General features: G+C 47.5%; 1 protein-coding gene across 2 annotated transcripts in view; it reads right to left on the reverse strand.

Annotated features, from left to right (window-relative positions):
* The window catches only part of OSER1 (oxidative stress responsive serine rich 1), a 36,481-nt gene extending 16,742 nt beyond the window's left edge, over positions 1-19,739 (reverse strand). The window contains exons 1-2 of one of the 2 annotated variants that reach the window (XM_083147005.1): positions 19,506-19,739; positions 11,092-11,183 (exon numbers count right to left, since the gene is read on the reverse strand). The gene's annotated coding sequence lies outside the window, so the exon portion shown is untranslated. The remainder of the gene's footprint in view (positions 1-11,091; positions 11,184-19,505) is intronic. The other variant, XM_083147004.1, reaches the window with a different exon arrangement.
* Positions 19,740-20,013: the final 274 nt, after the last annotated feature.

Below are 20,013 nucleotides of genomic sequence, written 5' to 3' on the forward strand. Positions count from 1 at the left end.
GCAGGGGGTTTTCTCTATTGAACCCTCCCTACAAGCAACCAGTAACGCCAGGGGAATTATCTCTGGTTCTGGAGTACCTTAAAAAGGCGCCTTTTGAGCCGTTAAGGTTGGCTGACCTTAGTTTCCTTACAGGGAAGCTGGTATTTTGTTGGCGGTGGCGTCAGCAAAAAGAGTATTGGAGTTGGGAGCTTTGTTCTACAAGTCTCCCTCCCTTATATGTCATGATGATAGGGCTGTCTTTCGGACAGTACCCCAAGATTTTTACCAAAAGTAGTCTCTGCTTTTCATCTAAATCAGGAGATGGTTCTGCCTGTGTTTCAACCCCCAGAGGGTTCTAGGAAAAGGGACAAATTGAGGAATTTGGATGTTGTGCGCGTCTTGCGCGTTTAGGTGGACAGAGTTAAGAGTGTCAGAAAGACTGATACTTTACTGGTTTTGTATGACATACACAAAATTGGTTGGGCTGCTTCTAAGCAGACCATTGCTAGGTGGTTGCGCTCTGTTATTGCGTTTGCATATGCTAAAGTTGGTAGGCCTGTACCGGCCAGGATTAATGCGCATACCACCAGGTCGGTTACCACCTCTTGGGCGGTTCGACTTGGGGCAACAGCTGAGCAGGTTTGCAGGGCTGCCATTTGGTCATCTGTTCATACTTTTGCCAAATTCAATAGGTTCCATGAGTTCGCGTCGGTGGACGCATCATTCGGGCGAGCAGTGATGAGAACTGCAGACCTGAGCGTACCCACCCAAAAGGACCGGCTCTGGAACGTCCCAATGTGAAGCTGTGTCACCAGGACCATTGAAAGAGAAAAAGGGATTTTTGTAAGAACTTACTGTTCGAATCCCTTTCTCTGATATGGTCCTGGTGACACAGCGATCCCTCCCTTACGCTCAGTAAGTATGCCAGTGTTCATGATGTTTCATGTTATAATTGGTTGAAAAGTTAAATTTAAAATTGTGCATATGATATGTGCAGGCGTTGTACTGAGTTAATGTATTCCAGTGGCTTTGAAAGATTGAACTGAGGAATCTGGGATGCAGTAGGGGAGGAGCCTACCCTCCAAAAGCTTTAGGATAGGTGCCTGGCTCCTGCGGACCCTCCTACATCCCAATGTGAAGCTGTGTCACCAGGACCATATCAGAGAAAGGGATTCGAACGGTAAGTTCTTACAAAAATCCCTTTTTTCACACCATGTGTACATACTTTTGGGGTTTGCTTTATTTACAGAATTAAAAACCTCTGCTCTACCATCCTGCAGTGGCCCCTCCAATTCCAATGACTGGGACAGTTGTGTGTCCAGAAGGCAGTTATTGGAATGGAAGGTCAGAAACAGGTAGGATTCTGGGAAAACCAGGATATAGTGGAAGTCTGCAGGGGATAGGAATATATAACGGGAGAGACCACAGGTGAATGGGAGATAACTAGAAACACCACATGAGATGGAGACAGTGATAGAGACCGCAGGGGGACAGGGAGACAGCGGGAGAGATCACAGGAAAAAGGGAGATAACGAGAGATACCACATGAGACAGCGAGAAAGAGCACAGGGGACAAAGAGACAGCTACGGAGGGCAGAGGGGACAGAGAGAGAGAGAGAGAGAGAGAATGCAGGGAACAGGAAGAGAGCAACAGAGACAGCAAGAGTCACGGACAGAGCGAGACCACACAGGACACACAGAGCGAGACTGCAGGGGACAGGGAGAGAGACTGCAGGAGTTGCAGAGAGACAGCAGGGGATGCAGAGAGACAGCAGGGGATGCAGAGAGACTGCAAGGGATGCAGAGAGACTGCAAGGGATGCAGAGAGAGCAAGAGAGAAATCAGGGAACTCAGAGAGAGTGAGAGAGACCGCAAGGGACGTGGAGAGTGCGACCATAGGGGAAGCGGGGAGAGTGAAAGAGACTGCAGGGTATGCGGAGAGAGGGAAAGAGACAACAGGGGATGAAAAGAGAAAGAGGGAAAGAGACCACAGGGGACCTGGAGAGAGTGAAGAGACCGCAGTGGATGCAGAGAGAGGGAAAGAGGCCATAGAGGATGCAGAGAGGGCAAAAGAGACTGCAGGAGATGCAGAGAGCAAAAGAGACCGCAGGGGACATGGAGAGTGTGAAAGAAACTGTTGTGGATTCAGAGGGAGGGAAAGAGACTGTAGGGGATGCAGAGAGGGTGAAAGAGACAGCAGGGTACAAGGAGTGCAAGAGAGACCCCAGGGGACACAGCTAGCAAGAGAGAGTGCAGGGTATATGGAGACAGCAAGGGAGACTGCAGGGGAAAGGGAGAGATAGCAAAGGACTAGGAGATAGAGAGACTGCAGAAGATAAGGATATGATGAAATATACTGCAGGGGACAGACAGGTGGTACCTCTGTGTTGTGCTCCGCAGCATGCAGGCAGAGTCAGTGCCAGGCCCAGCCTTCTCCTGTGCAGGGCCAGTATCAGCAGGGAGGAAGGATAACTGAAGTTTCAGGAGAAAGAGTGTTGGGGGCGTGGCTACTGCACAGCACGGAGAGACGGAGTGCTGACCTAGTGCTGGGGGGGCCTTAGGGGGGGAACCTGTCTGTGAAAGGGCCTTTCTGCAGGGTAGGTAGAGTTCTTATAATCTGTCCCTGTAGTAACTTCTGTACCTCCCTTATGGTGGCCCCATCCGGATCTGCCAGGCCAGCAGCATCTTCTTATACTGATGTTGGACAGCACAGCAGCGTGCAGCCTGACATGACAGCCGGGAGACAGGTGCAGCCTGGAGCCATCCAGGCTGTCATCTATGTGCACACACATAGCTAACAGGCGGCCCTGTTGCTGTATACCTGCACTGGCCTGGGGGGCAGATGGCACCCTGCCCCCCTGCCCAGCCCGCCACTGACAATAGAATAGCTTTCTAATAATTATGGAAGATAAAAATAAATACAAAATAAAAAAAAAAACTTTCAAAATGTAAATCATAAAAATGCTACCTTAGATTGTAACTACAGTTGTGTTTAAAATTATTCAACCCCCAATGCTGTAAAGGGGTTTAGGGACTATAGTGTACATTTGGAATTGTATTCAGAATGAAATCATACAAGGACGTTTTAAAGAACCAAATGCAACTAAACTGACATCAATTGTTTATATAACACAGTAGTAAATGTGTATTTTGTGGTTTCTTCATTGCCACAATTATTCAACCCCTTAAAGACTACCACTCTGAAGAAGAGAGGTTAATTCTGGTGTTTTCAATCAGGTATTGAAAACACCTGTGGATGTCACCGAGCACCAATCAAGCATAATAAGCACCAATTAGGCAGCTTTAAAATGACTGTGATACTCAGCTCCTTCTAGACATTTACTGGTGTGGTTACAAACATGGTGAAGTCAAGAGAATGGTCCAGGAAGACAAGAGAAGAGGTGATTTGTCTTCACAGGAAGGGCAATGGCTATAAGAAGATTGCAAAGAAGTTAAACATACCAAGAGACACCATAGGAAGCATCATTCGCAAATTCAAGGCAAAGGGCACTATTGAAATGCTACCTGGTCGTGGAAGAAAGAAGATCCTGACTTCGACTGCTGTGCGCTACCTGAAGCATAGAGTGGATAAAAGTCCCCGTGTGACTGCTGAGGAACTGAAAAAAGATTTGTCAGATGTAGGTATAGAAGTTTCAGCTCAGACAATAAGGCGCACACTGCGTAATGAAGGTCTCCATGCCAGAACCCCCAGGCGCACCCCCTTGCTGTCTCCCAAGAATAAGAAGAGTCGACTGCAGTATGCCAAAAGTCATGTGGGCAAACCACAAAAGTTGTGGGATAGTGTTCTGTGGACTGATGAAACAAAATTAGAACTGTTTGGGCCCATGGATCAACGCTATGTTTGGAGGAGGAAGAACAAGGCATATGACGAAAAGAACACCTTGCCTACTGTGAAGCATGGCGGAGGGTCAATTATGCTTTGGGGCTGTTTTGGTTCTGCAGGTACAGGGAAGCTTCAGCGTGTACAAGGTACCATGAATTCTCTTCAGTACCAGGAGATATTGGATGAAAATGTGATGCAGTCCGTCACACACCTGAGGCTTGGGAGACGTTGGACCTTTCAACAGGACAATGATCCCAAGCATACCTCCAAGTCCACTAGAGCATGGTTGCAGAGGAAAGGCTGGAACATTTTGGAGTGGCCATCGCAGTCACCAGACTTAAATCCGATTGAGAACCTCTGGTGGGACTTAAAGAAAGCAGTTGCAGTGCGCAAGCCTAAGAATTTGACTGAACTGGAGGCTTTTGCCCATGAAGAATGGGCGAAGATACCCGTAGATCGCGGCAAGACACTTGTGTCAAGCTATGCTTCACGTTTAAAAGCTGTTATAACTGTAAAAGGATGTTGTACTAAGTACTAAGATTGAATGTCACTTGGGGGTTGAATAAAAACTAATAATGATGTGAGCACAGAAAAGACATTTGTGGTTATTTCATTATAAACTTAAGTTTATATTTCTCTGACCTACAAGTGCCTCTTTCATGTAAAATGTAAGCAAGATGACTGAATGATCAAAATCAATGTCAAACTGGCCAAAACATTCAATTTCAGTGGGGGTTGAATAATTTTGAAGACAACTGTACAAATGAAGCTTAAACACATTTAACCCAGAGGAAAATCTGAATAGTTAAAAAGCGCATAGATGCTAACCATTTTCGTTCACATCTTAAAAACGCGTTAAACATAGCCATCCAGTTTGTGCTGTGCAATTACACTGCTGTTGATCCATTTAATGAGGTCTGGCAACATTACAGTATTTGCTAGCTGTGTTCAGACCACAAGTCAGGAGATCTCATTAACACTTCAGTGAAAGCTGGATAAGTGTGCACATCTGCTGCTTTTGTTGCGGATCGCGTTGCTAGTTCAGCTGAGTGCTTCATACAGATTTTTGGCCACACACCACTGTGAACAGCCTGGATTTGCAAAAGAGAAAGGGATTTGACAGCCAAACACATGCTATCCTTTATAATGCTAGCCCATTTGATGGACCTTTTCTATAACCTTTAAAAACAAAATCACCAAAAATACGGTGAAGTACCTGAATTACATGGTAGCGAAACCAGGATAGACTAAATTAATAGGATAAACGTTCTGATAGACCAAAATCTACATGACGGCCAGGGGTAGTATCCAAAATGAAGGTCATGCAAGGGGCTATATGGAATAACCAGCACGTCAAAAAGGTACCACTGTATGTGATATAGCCTTGAATTTTACAGTGGTGATTTTCTTAAGTCAAAACCAACCTAGGCAGCATTACTGCCACATGGGGCAGAGTCCAGTTTGCAGTCATGACAGTGTGACTTTTGCATTTCCTTCCACACTATAAAAACATACTGGCAGGTTATAGATTGTAAGCTTGCTACCCAGTTTGTTTTTATCACCGATTCCAATTGTAAAGCCCAATGGAATATGCTGCACTATAGAAGAAACAGTAAATAAATAATAAATGGCTGCATGCAAAAAATAGGATTTTGGTACTCACCGATAAATCAATTTCTCTGAATCAGCAGGACACACTGGAGTTATATCAGGTTTAGAGCTGGGAATGCTGGGAGCTAGGCACTACTAATTTGTTTCAGGGCAGGCTGGCTCCTCCCCTCTAAGACCCATCAGACCCCCAGTTAGGAAATTGTCCTACTAGAGGAGATGGTGACAAAAAAACATATGTATAACAACTTGCATGCAACAAACATATACAACCGAATGAACAGAACCGGGCCTGAACCGGCCACACAACGAGCAGGATCCATGAGCTGGGAGGGCGTCCAGTGTCTCCTGCTGATTCAGAGAAATGGATTTATCGGTGAGTACCAAAATCCTCTTTTCTCTATCATGCAGCAGGAGACACTGGAGTTACATTGGGGAGGTTCCAAAGACCATTCCCCGGGAGGGAGAGCTCTGGGGATCCTGCAACACCAAACGACCGAAGTTTGTCGCCGGTGCCGCAAACGTATCAAATTGGTAAAAGCGAACAAATGTGTTCACTGATGACCATGTGGCTGCTCTGCAAAGCTGAGAAGCCGAAGCCCCCCGCCTGGCAGCCCAAGACGTGCTTACTGACCTGGTCGAATGAGCTGTCAAAACCGACGGAGGCGTCTTTCCTGCGTGAATATACGCTTGACGAATTGTCAAACGAATCCATCTGGCCAATGTTTGTTTCGACGCCGGCCATCCCCTGCGAAAGGCATCATATAAAACAAACAGGCAATCTGACTTCCTGATAGATGCGGTTCTTTTTACATAAATCTTTAAAGCTCTGACTACGTCTAAGGAAGACTGAGACGAAGGAGCTCCTTGAAAAGAAGGGACCACGATAGGTTGATTAATGTGGTAGGAGGAAACGACCTTAGGTAGAAAGGACGGATGAGTCCTTAATTCTGCTCTGTCCTCATGGAAGACTAGGTACGGCGCCTTGCAGGCTAGTGCACTCAGTTCGGATACTCGCCGTGCGGATGCCAAAGCGAGAAGAAGTACTGTTTTCCAGACAAGAAATGTTAAGCCTACTCCTTCCAGAGGCTCAAATGTATCTGATTGGAGAAAATCCAGGACTAAGTTTAGGTCCCAAGGAGGGGCCGGTGGAACAAAGGGAGGCTGAATCCTAAGAACCCCTTGTAGAAACGTTTGAATCTCAGGAATGAGGGCCAACCTCCTCTGGAACAGTATAGACAGTGCAGAAATCTGTACTTTAAGTGACCCCAAGCGGAGGCCACAGTCTAGACCCTTCTGAAAGAACAATAAAAGTCTGGATAATCTAAAGACACGAAATGGCCACCCCTTGATTGTGCACCACTCCGCGTAGGATCTCCAAATGCGATGATAGTGAGCCGCTGAGGCTGGCTTACGCGCTCTTAACATAGTGGGGATGACAGCCTTTTGCCCTCAGGACTTCGGATTCAATAGCCACGCCGTCAAATGGAGAGAGGCTAGGTGCTGATGATGGAACGGTCCTTGTAGTAGTAGTAGTAGATCGTGTCTCTGCGGCAGAGGGAATGGTTCGTCCGCTAGAAGCTGTTGAATGTCCGAGAACCAACTTCTCCGCGGCCAAAATGGGGCGATGAGAATTGCCTGGGCAGATTCTCTCTTCAGCTTCTTTAGCACCTGCCCCAGTAATGGCAGAGGGGGGAATAGATACACAAAGTGGAACGTTCACGGAATTGCCAAGGCGTTGGTCGCTATGGCATGTGGATCCCTCGTCCATGCTACATATCTTGGTAGCATGTGATTTCTTCTTGACGCCATTAGGTCGACTTCGGGAGTTTCCGAACGATTTGTGAGTTCCAGAAATACCTTGGGATGAAGTGACCACTCTCCCGGGTGTAGGTCCTCCCGACTGAGAAAGTCTGCTTCGAGATTTTCTACTCCCGGAATGAAGATGGCTACCAGATTTACCTGCCAACTTTCCGCCCACTGCAGAATTCTGGAGACCTCTGTCATGGCTTGTCTGCTTTTCGTGCCTCCCTGTCGGTTCACGTACGCCACTGCTGTCGCATTGTCCGATTGAATCTTCACCGATTTCCCTTGAAGGAGATCCTGTGCTGCGAGTAAGGCATTGTAGATCGCCCTCAGTTCCAACACGTTGATAGACAATAGACTCTCCTTCACACTCCATCGTCCTTGAAGTCGAAGGTGGAGTACCACCGCGCCCTATCCGCGGAGACTGGCATCCGTTGTTAATAGGACCCAGTCCCATATTGCAAATCAGCGCCCCTGTCTTAGGTGGTCGGTGTGAAGCCACCAAAGTAAGACATGGCGAGCTTGAGTGGATAACTGGATCAGTCTGTGTAGAAACAGATGTGACTCTGCTCCCTTCTTCAGTAGGTCCAGTTGAAAAGGTCGAGAGTGGAAGCGTCCCCTTGTTAGAGCGGGGAAGGCTGCCACCATCTTTCCTAGAAGCTGTACACACAAGTGTAACTGGACCCGACGGTGACTCAGAATCTTGCGAATGATCCTCTGGATGTCGCTAATCTTGTCGTCCGGCAAGAATACTCTCTGTTCCCTTGTGTCCAGCCAGAGTCCCAGAAACAGAATCCTCTGTGCTGGTCTGAGCGAGGACTTCTTGAAGTTGATGATCCAGCCCAACCTGGTGAGAGTCTGGACCGTCAGCAGGGCATGTTCCTCCAGTAAGGATGGGGAAGGAGCCTTGATGAGTAAATCGTCTAAGTACGGTATTATAGTGACCCCTTGGTTCCGGAGGTACGCTACAATGATCGACAGTGTCTTTGTAAAGATCCTGGGCGCCGACGATAATCCGAACGGCAGGGCCCTGAACTGAAAATGGTCTTTCCCTATAGCAAAGCGTAGATAAGCCTGGTGAGATTTCCATATTGGAATGTGGAGATAAGCATCCTTGATGTCTAACGAGAGCATGAACTCATTGTGTTCCAAGGATGCTATGACGGAGTGAATAGACTCCATCTTGAAGGGTTGATAAGAAACCATCAGATTGAGCGATTTGAGATGGGTCGAACTGACCCGTCCGGTTTGGGCACTACAAAGAGATTGGAGTAGTAACCCTGGTTCCTTTGGATGGAAGGAACTGGAATGATTACCTGGGAAGCCAGCAAGGTCTCTACTGCTCCCTGAAGAGCAGATCGCTTGTCCTGCGCAATAGGAAGAGCTGTGGTGAAGAATCGAGTGGGGGGAGGGAAATCGAATTGAATCCGGTATCCCTCTGAAATGAGACCGCGAATCCAAGAGTCCTCTGTTAGAGAGAACCACTGGGTTCCTTTCTTCTTTTGTAGAAAAATCTCCGGAGCAGTGTAAAACTGTGACCAGCTCCCGTGGCACAATTTTCTAACTGGAGGTCTGATGGGTCTTAGAGGGGAGGAGCAAGCCTGCCCTGAAACAAATTAGTAGTGCCTAGCTCCCAGCATTCCCAGCTCTAAACCCGATGTAAATCCAGTGTCTCCTGCTGCATGATAGAGAAAATAAAATGTACCATAGGTACCGTATTCAATTGTTATATCGCACTTGATCTCTTGTCTAAAGCAATGTGAGATCGAGAGGTGATATACAACTAATGTCAATTTTCACTGATCGTGCTCATTAAGGTCCGGATTAGCCATGCACAGCAGCTAAACCAGACCAATCTAATGGACGCAATGCAAAGTCCCATTTGTGCGCTCAATCGGGTACCTTTACACGGACGTCAGCTCACCACCCCAGGGACACGCTCGAATGGAGCAGTATTTGAAAAGCTCCATTGGGTGCCCTATAGTGGCTGCCTGCTACCCAAACATGTCAATACAGCCCTATGTGCGCATGTGATAGAGAATGTAAATTGCAAGTTCGAATGGTACAGGACCGTCACTGATGCGAATAACAAACTCTGTCTGAAGAGTTGTGCAATATGTGTATTAAGATAAATAATGTTAGCAATAATTCTTGCAGGTAAATTGCCCATACAGTCTTATTACATTTGGTCTAATAAAAGAAGACAGTCAACGATTCCCAATCGAACTCCTGGCAAATTATATAGTGCACACATATTGAATGATATCGTACATGATAATGTTCAGCCATATCATCGGGTCATCGCATTATACTTGCATGTTAAAATAAGACAAAAATTTGCTGCATGTAAAGACGATTACAATATTGAGCGAACACACAGGACAATATTACAATTGATAGCGCACAGAAGGGACAGAATGAGCAATATAGTTGGTTATATTGCTTATGGTGTATGGGTCTTTAGGGAAATTAGTAAAAAACTCAGACACAGGGCAGCGGAGTCTAAGACAATTTTGGGTGCAATTGGACTATATTACGTTTTATGATGAAACTGTATAAAATTATATAATTTTCAGCAATGACACTACTACATGTACAGGAGTATTTTGTGATGCTACAGGGGATAATCAAAGTGAATAGGTTGTTGATGTAAGCTGCACTTTGTTGCATATTTACTTCCATTAGAATATAGGGGGGGGGGGGGGGGATATGACATAACCCCTTCAGTGGTAATCCCGAGAATTTTCTAGACTATGCCTTAGTGGCCAGACTGACAAGCCCGGAAAATTCTCGGGATTGCTGCTGGTTAGAGCCGAGCAGCGCCGCTGATGGTGAATTTGGCTTCAGTGCTGCCCAGCCCGGCACGTCCCCTCCCCCCTCCGGCTGTGTGACAGTCTATGACAGTGCACTGCCTGAACCCTAGACACAGCACGGTGTTTTTTTTTAAAGGTAGTGCTCCCCCTAAAAAACTTGCCTAGTAGGGAGCGCTACCTTAAAAAAAAAAAAAAAAAAAAAAAAAAAAAACACCACTGAAGGGGTTAAACTAAATTATATAAGTTTAAACAACCCATGTAGCCTAGACATTTATGTGGTGGTTATTACAATTTATTTGGCCTGCCATTTCACTACAGTACATGTGTTACTTTTAATATACATTTGGCATTCATGAAGGAGGTGTACATTAGAAGTCGTCAGAGTAGAAGGTATTGTAGAAGGTAGAAGAGTAGAAGGTATCCAGAGCACTGGTAAGGCAGCAACAAGATGTCAAATAAATACAACTTTAATAATGATCAGGAACAGGCGGAGTTAGGATGCCTTGTTGTTAGATTGCGGGAAACCTCAGTTAGGCTATGGAAGGGTTTGGTTAGGCTACAGAAGGATTGGGAGCTGCAGTGGGAAGAAATGCTGGGGTGTGGTAAAGGGCTCCGACAGTCGGGATTCCAACAGTCAGTAGACAGACGTTGGAATCCTGACTGCTGGTACTCTGACAGCGGACGAGTGCAAAGAAGACCCTTGCGGGCCTGCTTGCCACAGGTTCTAATCTATGGGGGTTGTGGACCCATGAGGGAGAATAGCCCATGTAAATTGGGCTCCCGACTGTCAGGCCTTTAACAGTCAGGATTTCAACGTCTGTCTACTAACTGTCAGGAGGTAATTTGGCATATGAAAGACTGCGGGAGGGCTCAGTAAGGCTGTGGGCGGAAGTCAGGTTTAGGGGGTAAGGGGCAGAAGGGTAAGCTGCCAGAGTGCCACCGATGATCCAACAAAATGCTGGAACCAATGATAGCGGAGTATCAATGGTGTACTTGTATTATCCATCATAGGCACAACATGCTCCCTGAAACAATACATACCTTACATATATTCATTAGAGGGACATCTGTGTTGGCAGGCACCCACACTGTGCACTACAGTGCTGATGCCCAACCATGTAGGACCCTTTGATCTATAGACGAGGGGGGATGGGAGAAAGAAAGAGAGGCCCCAATTTATTGATATCTGCATTATGTCAATCATTTAAAAGATACCTTAATATCTAAATTTCTCCAAGTCTTTTTCTCTACATCTGTTACTTATGAAAAGTCATATTGTACTGAACAAAAGATGTAGTTGAATGCCACTATGTTTCCCCAAAGTAGCAATCAATTTTAAACAGCAACAGTGTTTAGGGTCCCAAAAAACCGGGAACTTTTAAAAATGGCAGAGACTTGAAAAAAAATGAAAAATGTATATTTTAAAGGCAGTATTATTCTACTATAAAACTATATATACTGATGAAACTTGTAAGCAGTATTCTGCAGCTTATTAATGAACTGTAACAATTTGCAGAAGCAGCACTGTGTAATCAGGGTCTTGAAGTACCTACAATCAGGAGTGACACCAAAACACCGGCTCCTGCTCAGTGACAGGAGCCGGGTGCCACACTGTAACAGGTACTTGTGAGTTATCTGGACGCCCGATTTTTTGATTGTATGCCTTAAGTTAAGGCATACAATCAGATGCGATGCGATATCGCATCGCATCGCATGCGACCATCGGATGCGATGACCCGATTTTTCCATAGGAATCAATGTTAAAATGATTCCTATGGAAAAAGGGGTCCTTTTCATACCCCTACTATCCAAGTGGGCATGGAGTTGGATATAAACCTGTGGCGAGCGTAGCGAGCCACCGAGCCCGAAGCGTGGCGAGCGAAGCGAGCCCCGCGAGGGGACGGTATTCCGTGTCCCCTCGCGGGGCTCGCTACGCTCGCCACGCTTCGGGCTCGGTGGCTCGCTACGCTCGCCACAGGTTTATATCCAACTCCATGCCCACTTGGATAGTAGGGGTATGAAAAGGACCCCTTTTTCCCATTGAATTCCATGTTAAAATGGACTCAGTCCATTTTAACATTGATTCCTATGGAAAAATCGGGTCATCGCATCGCATCGCATCGCATCCGATGGTCGCATGCGATGCGATGCGATGTGCCCGATCCGACCCGATTTTGAAATCGGGCGTCCGGATAACTCACATGTACCCTGTAACATTACAAGAAAGCACCTGGCTCCTGTCATAGTGTAGGAGCCAGGAAGAAGAGTTTCGGAAGCAGTCCACTATTCTGGAACCCTCGTACGGTATATATACATAGCTTGCTGTGAGAGGATCCACAACAAAGAGAGAGGATTGGCGAAATTGAAGCGCCAGGCAGCCTCCGGTGTGTACACCCAACAGTGGTGACCCTACACCACAAAGAGATACAAAGCAAATACACAAAGATGTAGGTGTCCCCTCTAAGGGTGCCTAATTCAAAAAGGAGAAAGAGTACAACCGTGTAATAATGGGATCGATCCTCTTCTCCGTATTCCAGAAACAAATGAATAGTAACACACAGATACCGCACGTTCCTTCTGGAGAGGTGGGGTCTCCTCTTCTCCAATAAATAGACACACAGTGTGATGTACTTCCTCCCCACTGATGATATTAGTGGGAGTTCCAGGCTTGTGTCTCCGGTAGGTACCCAAAAAATAAAGTGCCGGATGGTGGAGAACTGAAATGAAGCAGCTCTCAATTGTGCTCAAAAGGAGGAGGCGATACCCAGGATATCCTCCAAATCAGGCAGACAGGCAACTGTCCATCCAAAGTCCCATTTGAAGTGGACTAGAGGCTCCAAACGTGTTTTCGACCGGTACCCCGGTCTTTCAAGGAGAGAAAAATTTGGAGAGTATCACCTCCTCCTTTTGAGCGCAATTGAGAGCTGCTTAATTTCAGTTCTCCACCATCCGTCACCTTATTTTTTGGGTACCTACCGGAGACACAAGCGTGGAACTCCCACTAATATCATCAGTGGGGAGGAAGTACATCACACTGTGTGTCTATTAATTGGAGAAGAGACGCCACCTCTCCAGAAGGAACGTGCGGTATCTGTTTGTTACTATTCATTTGTTTCTGGAATACGGAGAAGATCGATCCCCTTATTACAGGGTTGTACTCTTTTCTCCCATTTGAATTAGGCGCCATTGGAGGGGACACCTACATCTTTGTGTATTTGTTGTGGGAGGTAATAGCGGCACTTGGAGACTTCATAAGTTCAAAATGCTTTATCCAGATAAAGAAGTATCAATTAAATATTTTTTTATTCATATATCGGCATGGAAGATTTATCACAACAGTGATAATTAAATAACAAAATGTAATATGACTGTTTCTCTATACATATGAAGTAATATATTTTGTAATGACCGGTCATGAAAATTATTTACATAAAAACACAAAACATAATTACACAATAAAATATAGACAAAAATATATATATAAAAACAAAATAGAGATAGAGAGCGATAGATATATATTAATAAACCCTATGGTGGTGAGGGGGAAATTAAGATGAATATAATGTCCTCGTAGGAGTTGTTAAGACTGATTTTTACCTCCGTGATAAGGTTCAATTGGGTATGGTATTAGATGTCAAGATAATGAACCTTTTTATCTGAGCAACAGTTTGAACTTCCTATCACGTCTTGGCGTAGACCTACTTTGTCCCGAACACTGCTAGTGTGCTGTAGGTAGTGTTCCTGCTATGCTGTTTTAGCAGGGCGCTGCGCCCTGCCCATTTTTTAAAGGGCACTTCAAAAAGTTCCACCATAATGCCTATTACACATGTCCCACAGAGTGGCGTAACTATAGCCACGCAGCCCCCGTGGTGGTGGGGAGGTTCTTAGAAAGTGAGGGTGCCGGGGGGGGGGCTGCAGGGCTATTGTTACCCAGTGCCGTCTGCCCAGGACCTACCGCCGGCGCATCAGTCTGCGGTCCCGGCTCTCCCTGCTCCAGCTGCCAATAAAAAATGTGACACTCAGGAAATGGCTGCCCCCATACTGCAGACAGTTTTTGGGCATGCTAGAGGAGGCGGAGGACTCCTCTAGCATCCTTAAAAACGGTCTGCTGTATGGGGGCATCTATTTTCTGAGTGTCACTTTTCATTAGCAGGAGCCGGGACCGCAGACAGATGCGGCAGGTATTGGGATTATGCGGAGGGGTGAGGGGGTTTGCTGCCAAAATTTGCAGCAGGGGGGGGGAACATATTTAATAGCTACACCACTGGTCACACACCCATTACATATTATGCCATAATGCCCATTACACCACACACCGTAATACCTATTGCATATTATACCACAAGTCATAATGCCCATAACATATACCACACACCGTTATGCCCATTACACAGTATACCACATACAGTAGTGCTCATAAGTTTACATACCCTAGCAGAATGTGATTTTCTGGCCATTTGTCAGAGAATATGAATGATAATGCACAAACTTTTCTTTCAGTCATGGTTAGTGGTTGGATGAAGCCATTTATTGTCAAACAAATGTGCTTATTCTTTTTAAATCATAATGACAACCGAAACTACCCTGATCAAAAGTTTACATACCCTGGAGATTTTGGCCTGAGCACACAAGTTGACACAAACGGGTTTGAATGGCTACTAAAGGTAACCATCCTCACCTGTGATCTGTTTGCTTGTAGTGTGTGTGTGTGTGTGTGTGTGTGTGTGTGTGTGTGTGTGTGTGTGTGTGTGTGTGTGTGTGTGTGTGTGTGTGTGTATATAAAAGGTTAGTGAGTTTCTTGTCTCCTGAAAGACCCTTGCATCTTTCATCCAGTGCTGCACTGACGTGTCTGGATTCTGAGTCATGGGAAAAGCAAAAGAATTGTCCAAGGATCTGCAGAAAAAAAGTAATTGAACTGTATAAAACAGGAAAGGGATATAAAAAGATATCCAATCAATTGAGAATGCCAACCAGCAGTGTTCAAACTCTAATTTAGAAGTGGAAATTGAGGGATTCTGTGGAAACCAAATCACCTTCAGGTAGACCAACAAACATTTCAGCCACAACTGCCAGGAAAATTGTTCGGAATGCAAAGAAAAATCCACAAATAAGTTCAACTGAAATACAGGAAATTCTGAAAAAAGTGGTGTGGTGGTTTCAAGATGCACAATAACGAGGCATTCGAAGAAAAATGGAATGCATGGTCGAGTCGGAAGAAAGCCATTACTACGCAAATGCCACAAAGCATCCATCTTACAATACTCCAAAACAGCACATAGACAAGCATCATAACTTCTGGAACAAAGTCAGTTGGAGTGAGGAGACCAAAATTGAACTTTTTGGCCACAACTATAAAGGTTACATTTTGAGAGGAGTCAACAAGGCCTATAATGAAAGGTACACCATTCCTACTGTGAAACCAGGAGGTGGATCGCTGATGTTTTGGGGATTTGTGAGCTACAAAGGCACTGGAAATTGTCAAATTGTCAAAATTGATGGCAAGATGAATGAAGCATGTTAACTGAAAATACCAGAGGAAAATTTGCACTCACCAGCCCGGAAGCTGCGCATGGGACTTACTTGGACATTCCAACATGACAATGATCCAAAACACAAGGCCAAGTTGACCTGTCATTGGCTACAGCAGAATAAAGTGAAGGTTCTGGAGTGGCCATCTCAGTCTCCTGACCTCAGTATCATTGAGCCACTCTCGGGAGATCTCAAATGTGCAATTCATGCAAGACAGCCCAAGAATTTACAGCAACTGGAGGCTTTTTGCCAAGATGATTGGGCAGCTTTACCATCTGAGAAAATAAAGAGCCTAATCCACAACTACCACAAAATATTCTGTTGTCATTATGATTTAAACACAGTTGTTTGACAAAAAATGGCTTCACCCAACTACTAACCAGGAGTGAAAGAAAAGTTTGTGAGTGATCATTCATATTCTCTGACAAATGGCCACGGAGAGAGACCTGCATTGTATACCGCCAGTACACCTATGACTGTGGCCCTTATTTTGATTCACTTGCAAAGGCAAATTCCTTCTCAAATGGACAAAACCATGTGCACTGCAGGTGGGGCAGATGTAACATGTGCAGGGATATTAAGATTTGGGTGAGTTATTTTGTTTCTGTGCAGGGTAAATGCTGGCTCCTTTATTTTTACACTGCAATATAGATCTCACTTTAAAGTAAAACCCCACCCAAATATAACGCTATCTGCACATGTTACATCTTCCCCCCTGCAGTGCACATGGTTTTGTCCATTTGATAAGGAATTTGCCTTTGCGAGTGAACCAGAATAAGGGCTGAGTTCCTTGGACCCCCCTCTCCTTTCACAATATAAGAACATGGGAAGATCTCATGCTTGCTGTAAGGGGCTGGAGGGTCCGCTGCTGGATCAGTAGTAGCAGCGCTGCTCTGGGAAACGGCCTTGTAGTGCGGCAGCAGGAAGAGACCTCCTCCCTCTCCCCAAATCATCCTGGGCTTGGCTGCTTTGCGACGCATCCCCCCCCCCCACCCTCCCTCTACCCGTCCCTGCCAAGAGCAGCGGGTCCTGGCAGAGCAGTGGACACCTCACCCAGCTGCCACTATATCAGAGCAGGTCCATAACGGGGATATTTGAAAACTCGAGGCGGCTCGCTCCTGATTGGCTGCTGAACCGCCTCGAGTTTTGAAACAGCCGTGCCACGAACCTGCTCTGATACAGCGACAGCCGGGTGAGTTGTCCACGGCTCTGACAGGCTGCTGCCATTATCGTAACCTGCCACTCTGCCCGGCAAATGTTGTCATCAGTAAGCAGAATCTGGTCGCCGTGGCGACCTGGCACCCCTGTTATGATGAGCCTTGCTATAATTGGATAGGCTATTAATGAATATTGGTCAAAATCAGGCTGTTTTTTTGAATCTGACAAAATATTGCACAATAAACATGCTAACCACTTTTTCCAGGCTGAGCTGCACTACCACCATTTGGCAACACCAGCACTAGCCACCCCAACCTCTCGTCGCTCACCTCGACGATGTGGCCCCCCTGCCACTCCGGGAAGTTCGTGGCAGCTCAGGAGTGCACGGGCATTCGTGTGTTCCAACACATGGATGCCTGTGCACCCGAGTGTTCAGGAATAAATCGCCCTTTGTGTATGCCCCTTTACATTAAGAGGTCTAGGGTTTTTGGTTACAATAAGGATTGACAGTCACTGGGTCAACCACTAATGGTCGATGACCAGGTCACCTGAAAATGGTCTACATACCCTAGGTTGACATTGACAGAAGGTCAACATGAGTTTTAGGTTTTTGCTGGTGTCTATGTCGACATGGACATCTTATAAGTGTACCACATCCCATTGCATGGCTCGCTGCACTCAGCACACTGTTATATTCTCCCCCTATGCTTAAACTTGTGTCAACCTTCTGTCAACGTTGACCTAGGGTATGTCTACCATTTTTATGTGCCAACCATTAGTGGTTGACCCAGGGACCGCATATCGGGTTTTTTCACCACAGTCTAAGATATAAAGCAGAAAGACATAAAATGTGATTCCTCTTCATAATGTTTTGATTAGGACAACGCACACCAGTCGCACCATCTTACCAGGCATTATTGCTCACCACCCTCCCCACGGGCCCAAGCTACCCAAAACTCTCACCCTCCCCCACGGGCCCAAGCTACCCAAAGTCTCGCCCTCCCCCACGGGCCCAAGCTACCCAAAGTCTCGCCCTCCAACACTGGCCCAAGCTACCCAAAGTCTCGCCCTCCACCACGGGCCCAAGCTACCCAAAGTCTCGCCCTCCACCACTGGCCCAAGCTACCCAAAGTCTCGCCCTACACCACGGGCCCAAGCTACCCAAAGTCTCGCCCTACACCACGGCCCAAGCTACCCAAAGTCTCGCCCTACACCACGGGCCCAAGCTACCCAAAGTCTCGCCCTCCACCACGTCTCGCCCTACACCACGGGCGCAAGCTACCCAAAGTCTCGCCCTCCCCCACGGGCCCAAGCTACCCAAAGTCTCGCCCTCCCCCACGGGCCCAAGCAACCCAAAGTCTCGTCCTCCCCCACGGGCCCAAGCTACCCAAAGTCTCGCCCTCCCCCACGGGCCCAAGCTACCCAAAGTCTCGCCCTACACCACGGGCCCAAGCTACCCAAAGTCTCGCCCTCCACCACGGGCCCAAGCTACCCAAAGTCTCGCCCTCCACCACGGGCCCAAGCTACCCAAAGTCTTGCCCTCCACCACGGGCCCAAGCTACCCAAAGTCTTGCCCTCCACCACGTCTCGCCCTCCCCCACGGGCCCAAGCTACGCCCTCCCCCACAGGCCCCAGCTACCCAAAGTCTCGCCCTCCCCCACGGGCCCCAGCTACCCAAAGTCTCGCCCTCCCCCACGGGCCCCAGCTACCCAAAGTCTCGCCCTCCCCCACGGGCCCCAGCTACCCAAAGTCTCGCCCTCCCCCACGGGCCCCAGCTACCCAAAGTCTCGCCCTCCCCCACGGGCCCCAGCTACCCAAAGTCTCGCCCTCCCCCACGGGCCCCAGCTACCCAAAGTCTCGCCCTCCCCCACGGGCCCCAGCTACCCAAAATCTCGCCCTCCCCCACGGGCCCCAGCTACCCAAAGTCTCGCCCTCCCCCACGGGCCCCAGCTACCCAAAGTCTCGCCCTCCCCCACGGGCCCCAGCTACCCAAAGTCTCGCCCTCCCCCACGGGCCCCAGCTACCCAAAGTCTCACCCTCCCCCACGGGCCCCAGCTACCCAAAGTCACGCCCTCCCCCACGGGACCAAGCTACCCAAAGTCTCGCCCTCCCCCACGGGACCAAGCTACCCAAAGTCACGCCCTCCCCCACAGGCCCAAGCTACCCAGTCACACCCTCCCCACGGGCCCAAGCTAGCCAAAGTCACGCCCTCCCCAGGGGCCCAAGCTAGCCAAAGTCACGCCCTCCCCAGGGGCCCAAGCTACCCAAAGTCACGCCCTCCCCAGGGGCCCAAGCTACCCAAAGTCACGCCCTCCCCAGGGGCCCAAACTACCCAAAGTCACGCCCTCCCCAGGGGCCCAAGCTACCCAAAGTCACACCTTCCCCACGAGCCCAAGCTGCCCTAAGTCTTGCCCTCCCCACGGACCCCAAAATACCCAAAGTTTCACCCTACCCACGGGCCCTAACCTACCTAATGTCTCAACCAACTTACCTAGTCTTATCCAACCCACAGGCCCAACCTAAAGTGTCGCCCACCACACACACAACCCAACAACAACAAAATCTACTACACCCTCAATAAAATCCCCAATTGAAAAATCTCCACTAGACCTTGTTACCGTATCTCCACGGAAATGTTTAGGTTCCTTCCCAGCGCACAAGGCTAATCAGTGACAACCATAACACTGAGGAGTAACATACATACACACAGTCACAGGCCGCTCAGGTAATGTGGAGTTTCCAACCCTGCCACCTATGGGTCTTCTTACCATGGAGGTCTTGTCCTAGCAGGCACCGGGAATAGAGCACACACCGGCCTCGGCGTATCACTCGTCGTTTGCGCACAGCAGTCAGCGGTGACGCTGCAGCCCCGCTCCGGGTGACGTCACCCACCAACAGCTACAGAGACGTGAGAAAACACGGGCTAGAGCGTCGAACCTCTGCAGCGCGTGAGTACCGCATCACATGATCAGCTTGCGTGTCACGTGCGGCAATACGGTGGAACGCAGCGTAAGGCTGCCCGCCATATTGTTATTTACTTAATTTCTACTAGTCTTTCGTAATCGAGCGTCGATAATATTAGTGCCAGGCAAAACGGGTCACTAATGAGAGCTGTGATCCAGCAGATCAGTCAGTGAAAAGATCTGTATCTTTTAGGCGGATCAACCGTTTACTTTGAAAGAAGGGGTAATTGATAATAACGAAGCATAATTTGTTTTAAAATCATTTATTGCCATTTTTTTTAAATAGTGAGCTGAACAAATAAGAACATAGTTA

The sequence above is a fragment of the Crinia signifera genome, chromosome 6 (assembly GCF_055691185.1).
Source record: "Crinia signifera chromosome 6, ASM5569118v1, whole genome shotgun sequence".
NCBI lineage: Eukaryota > Metazoa > Chordata > Amphibia > Anura > Myobatrachidae > Crinia > Crinia signifera.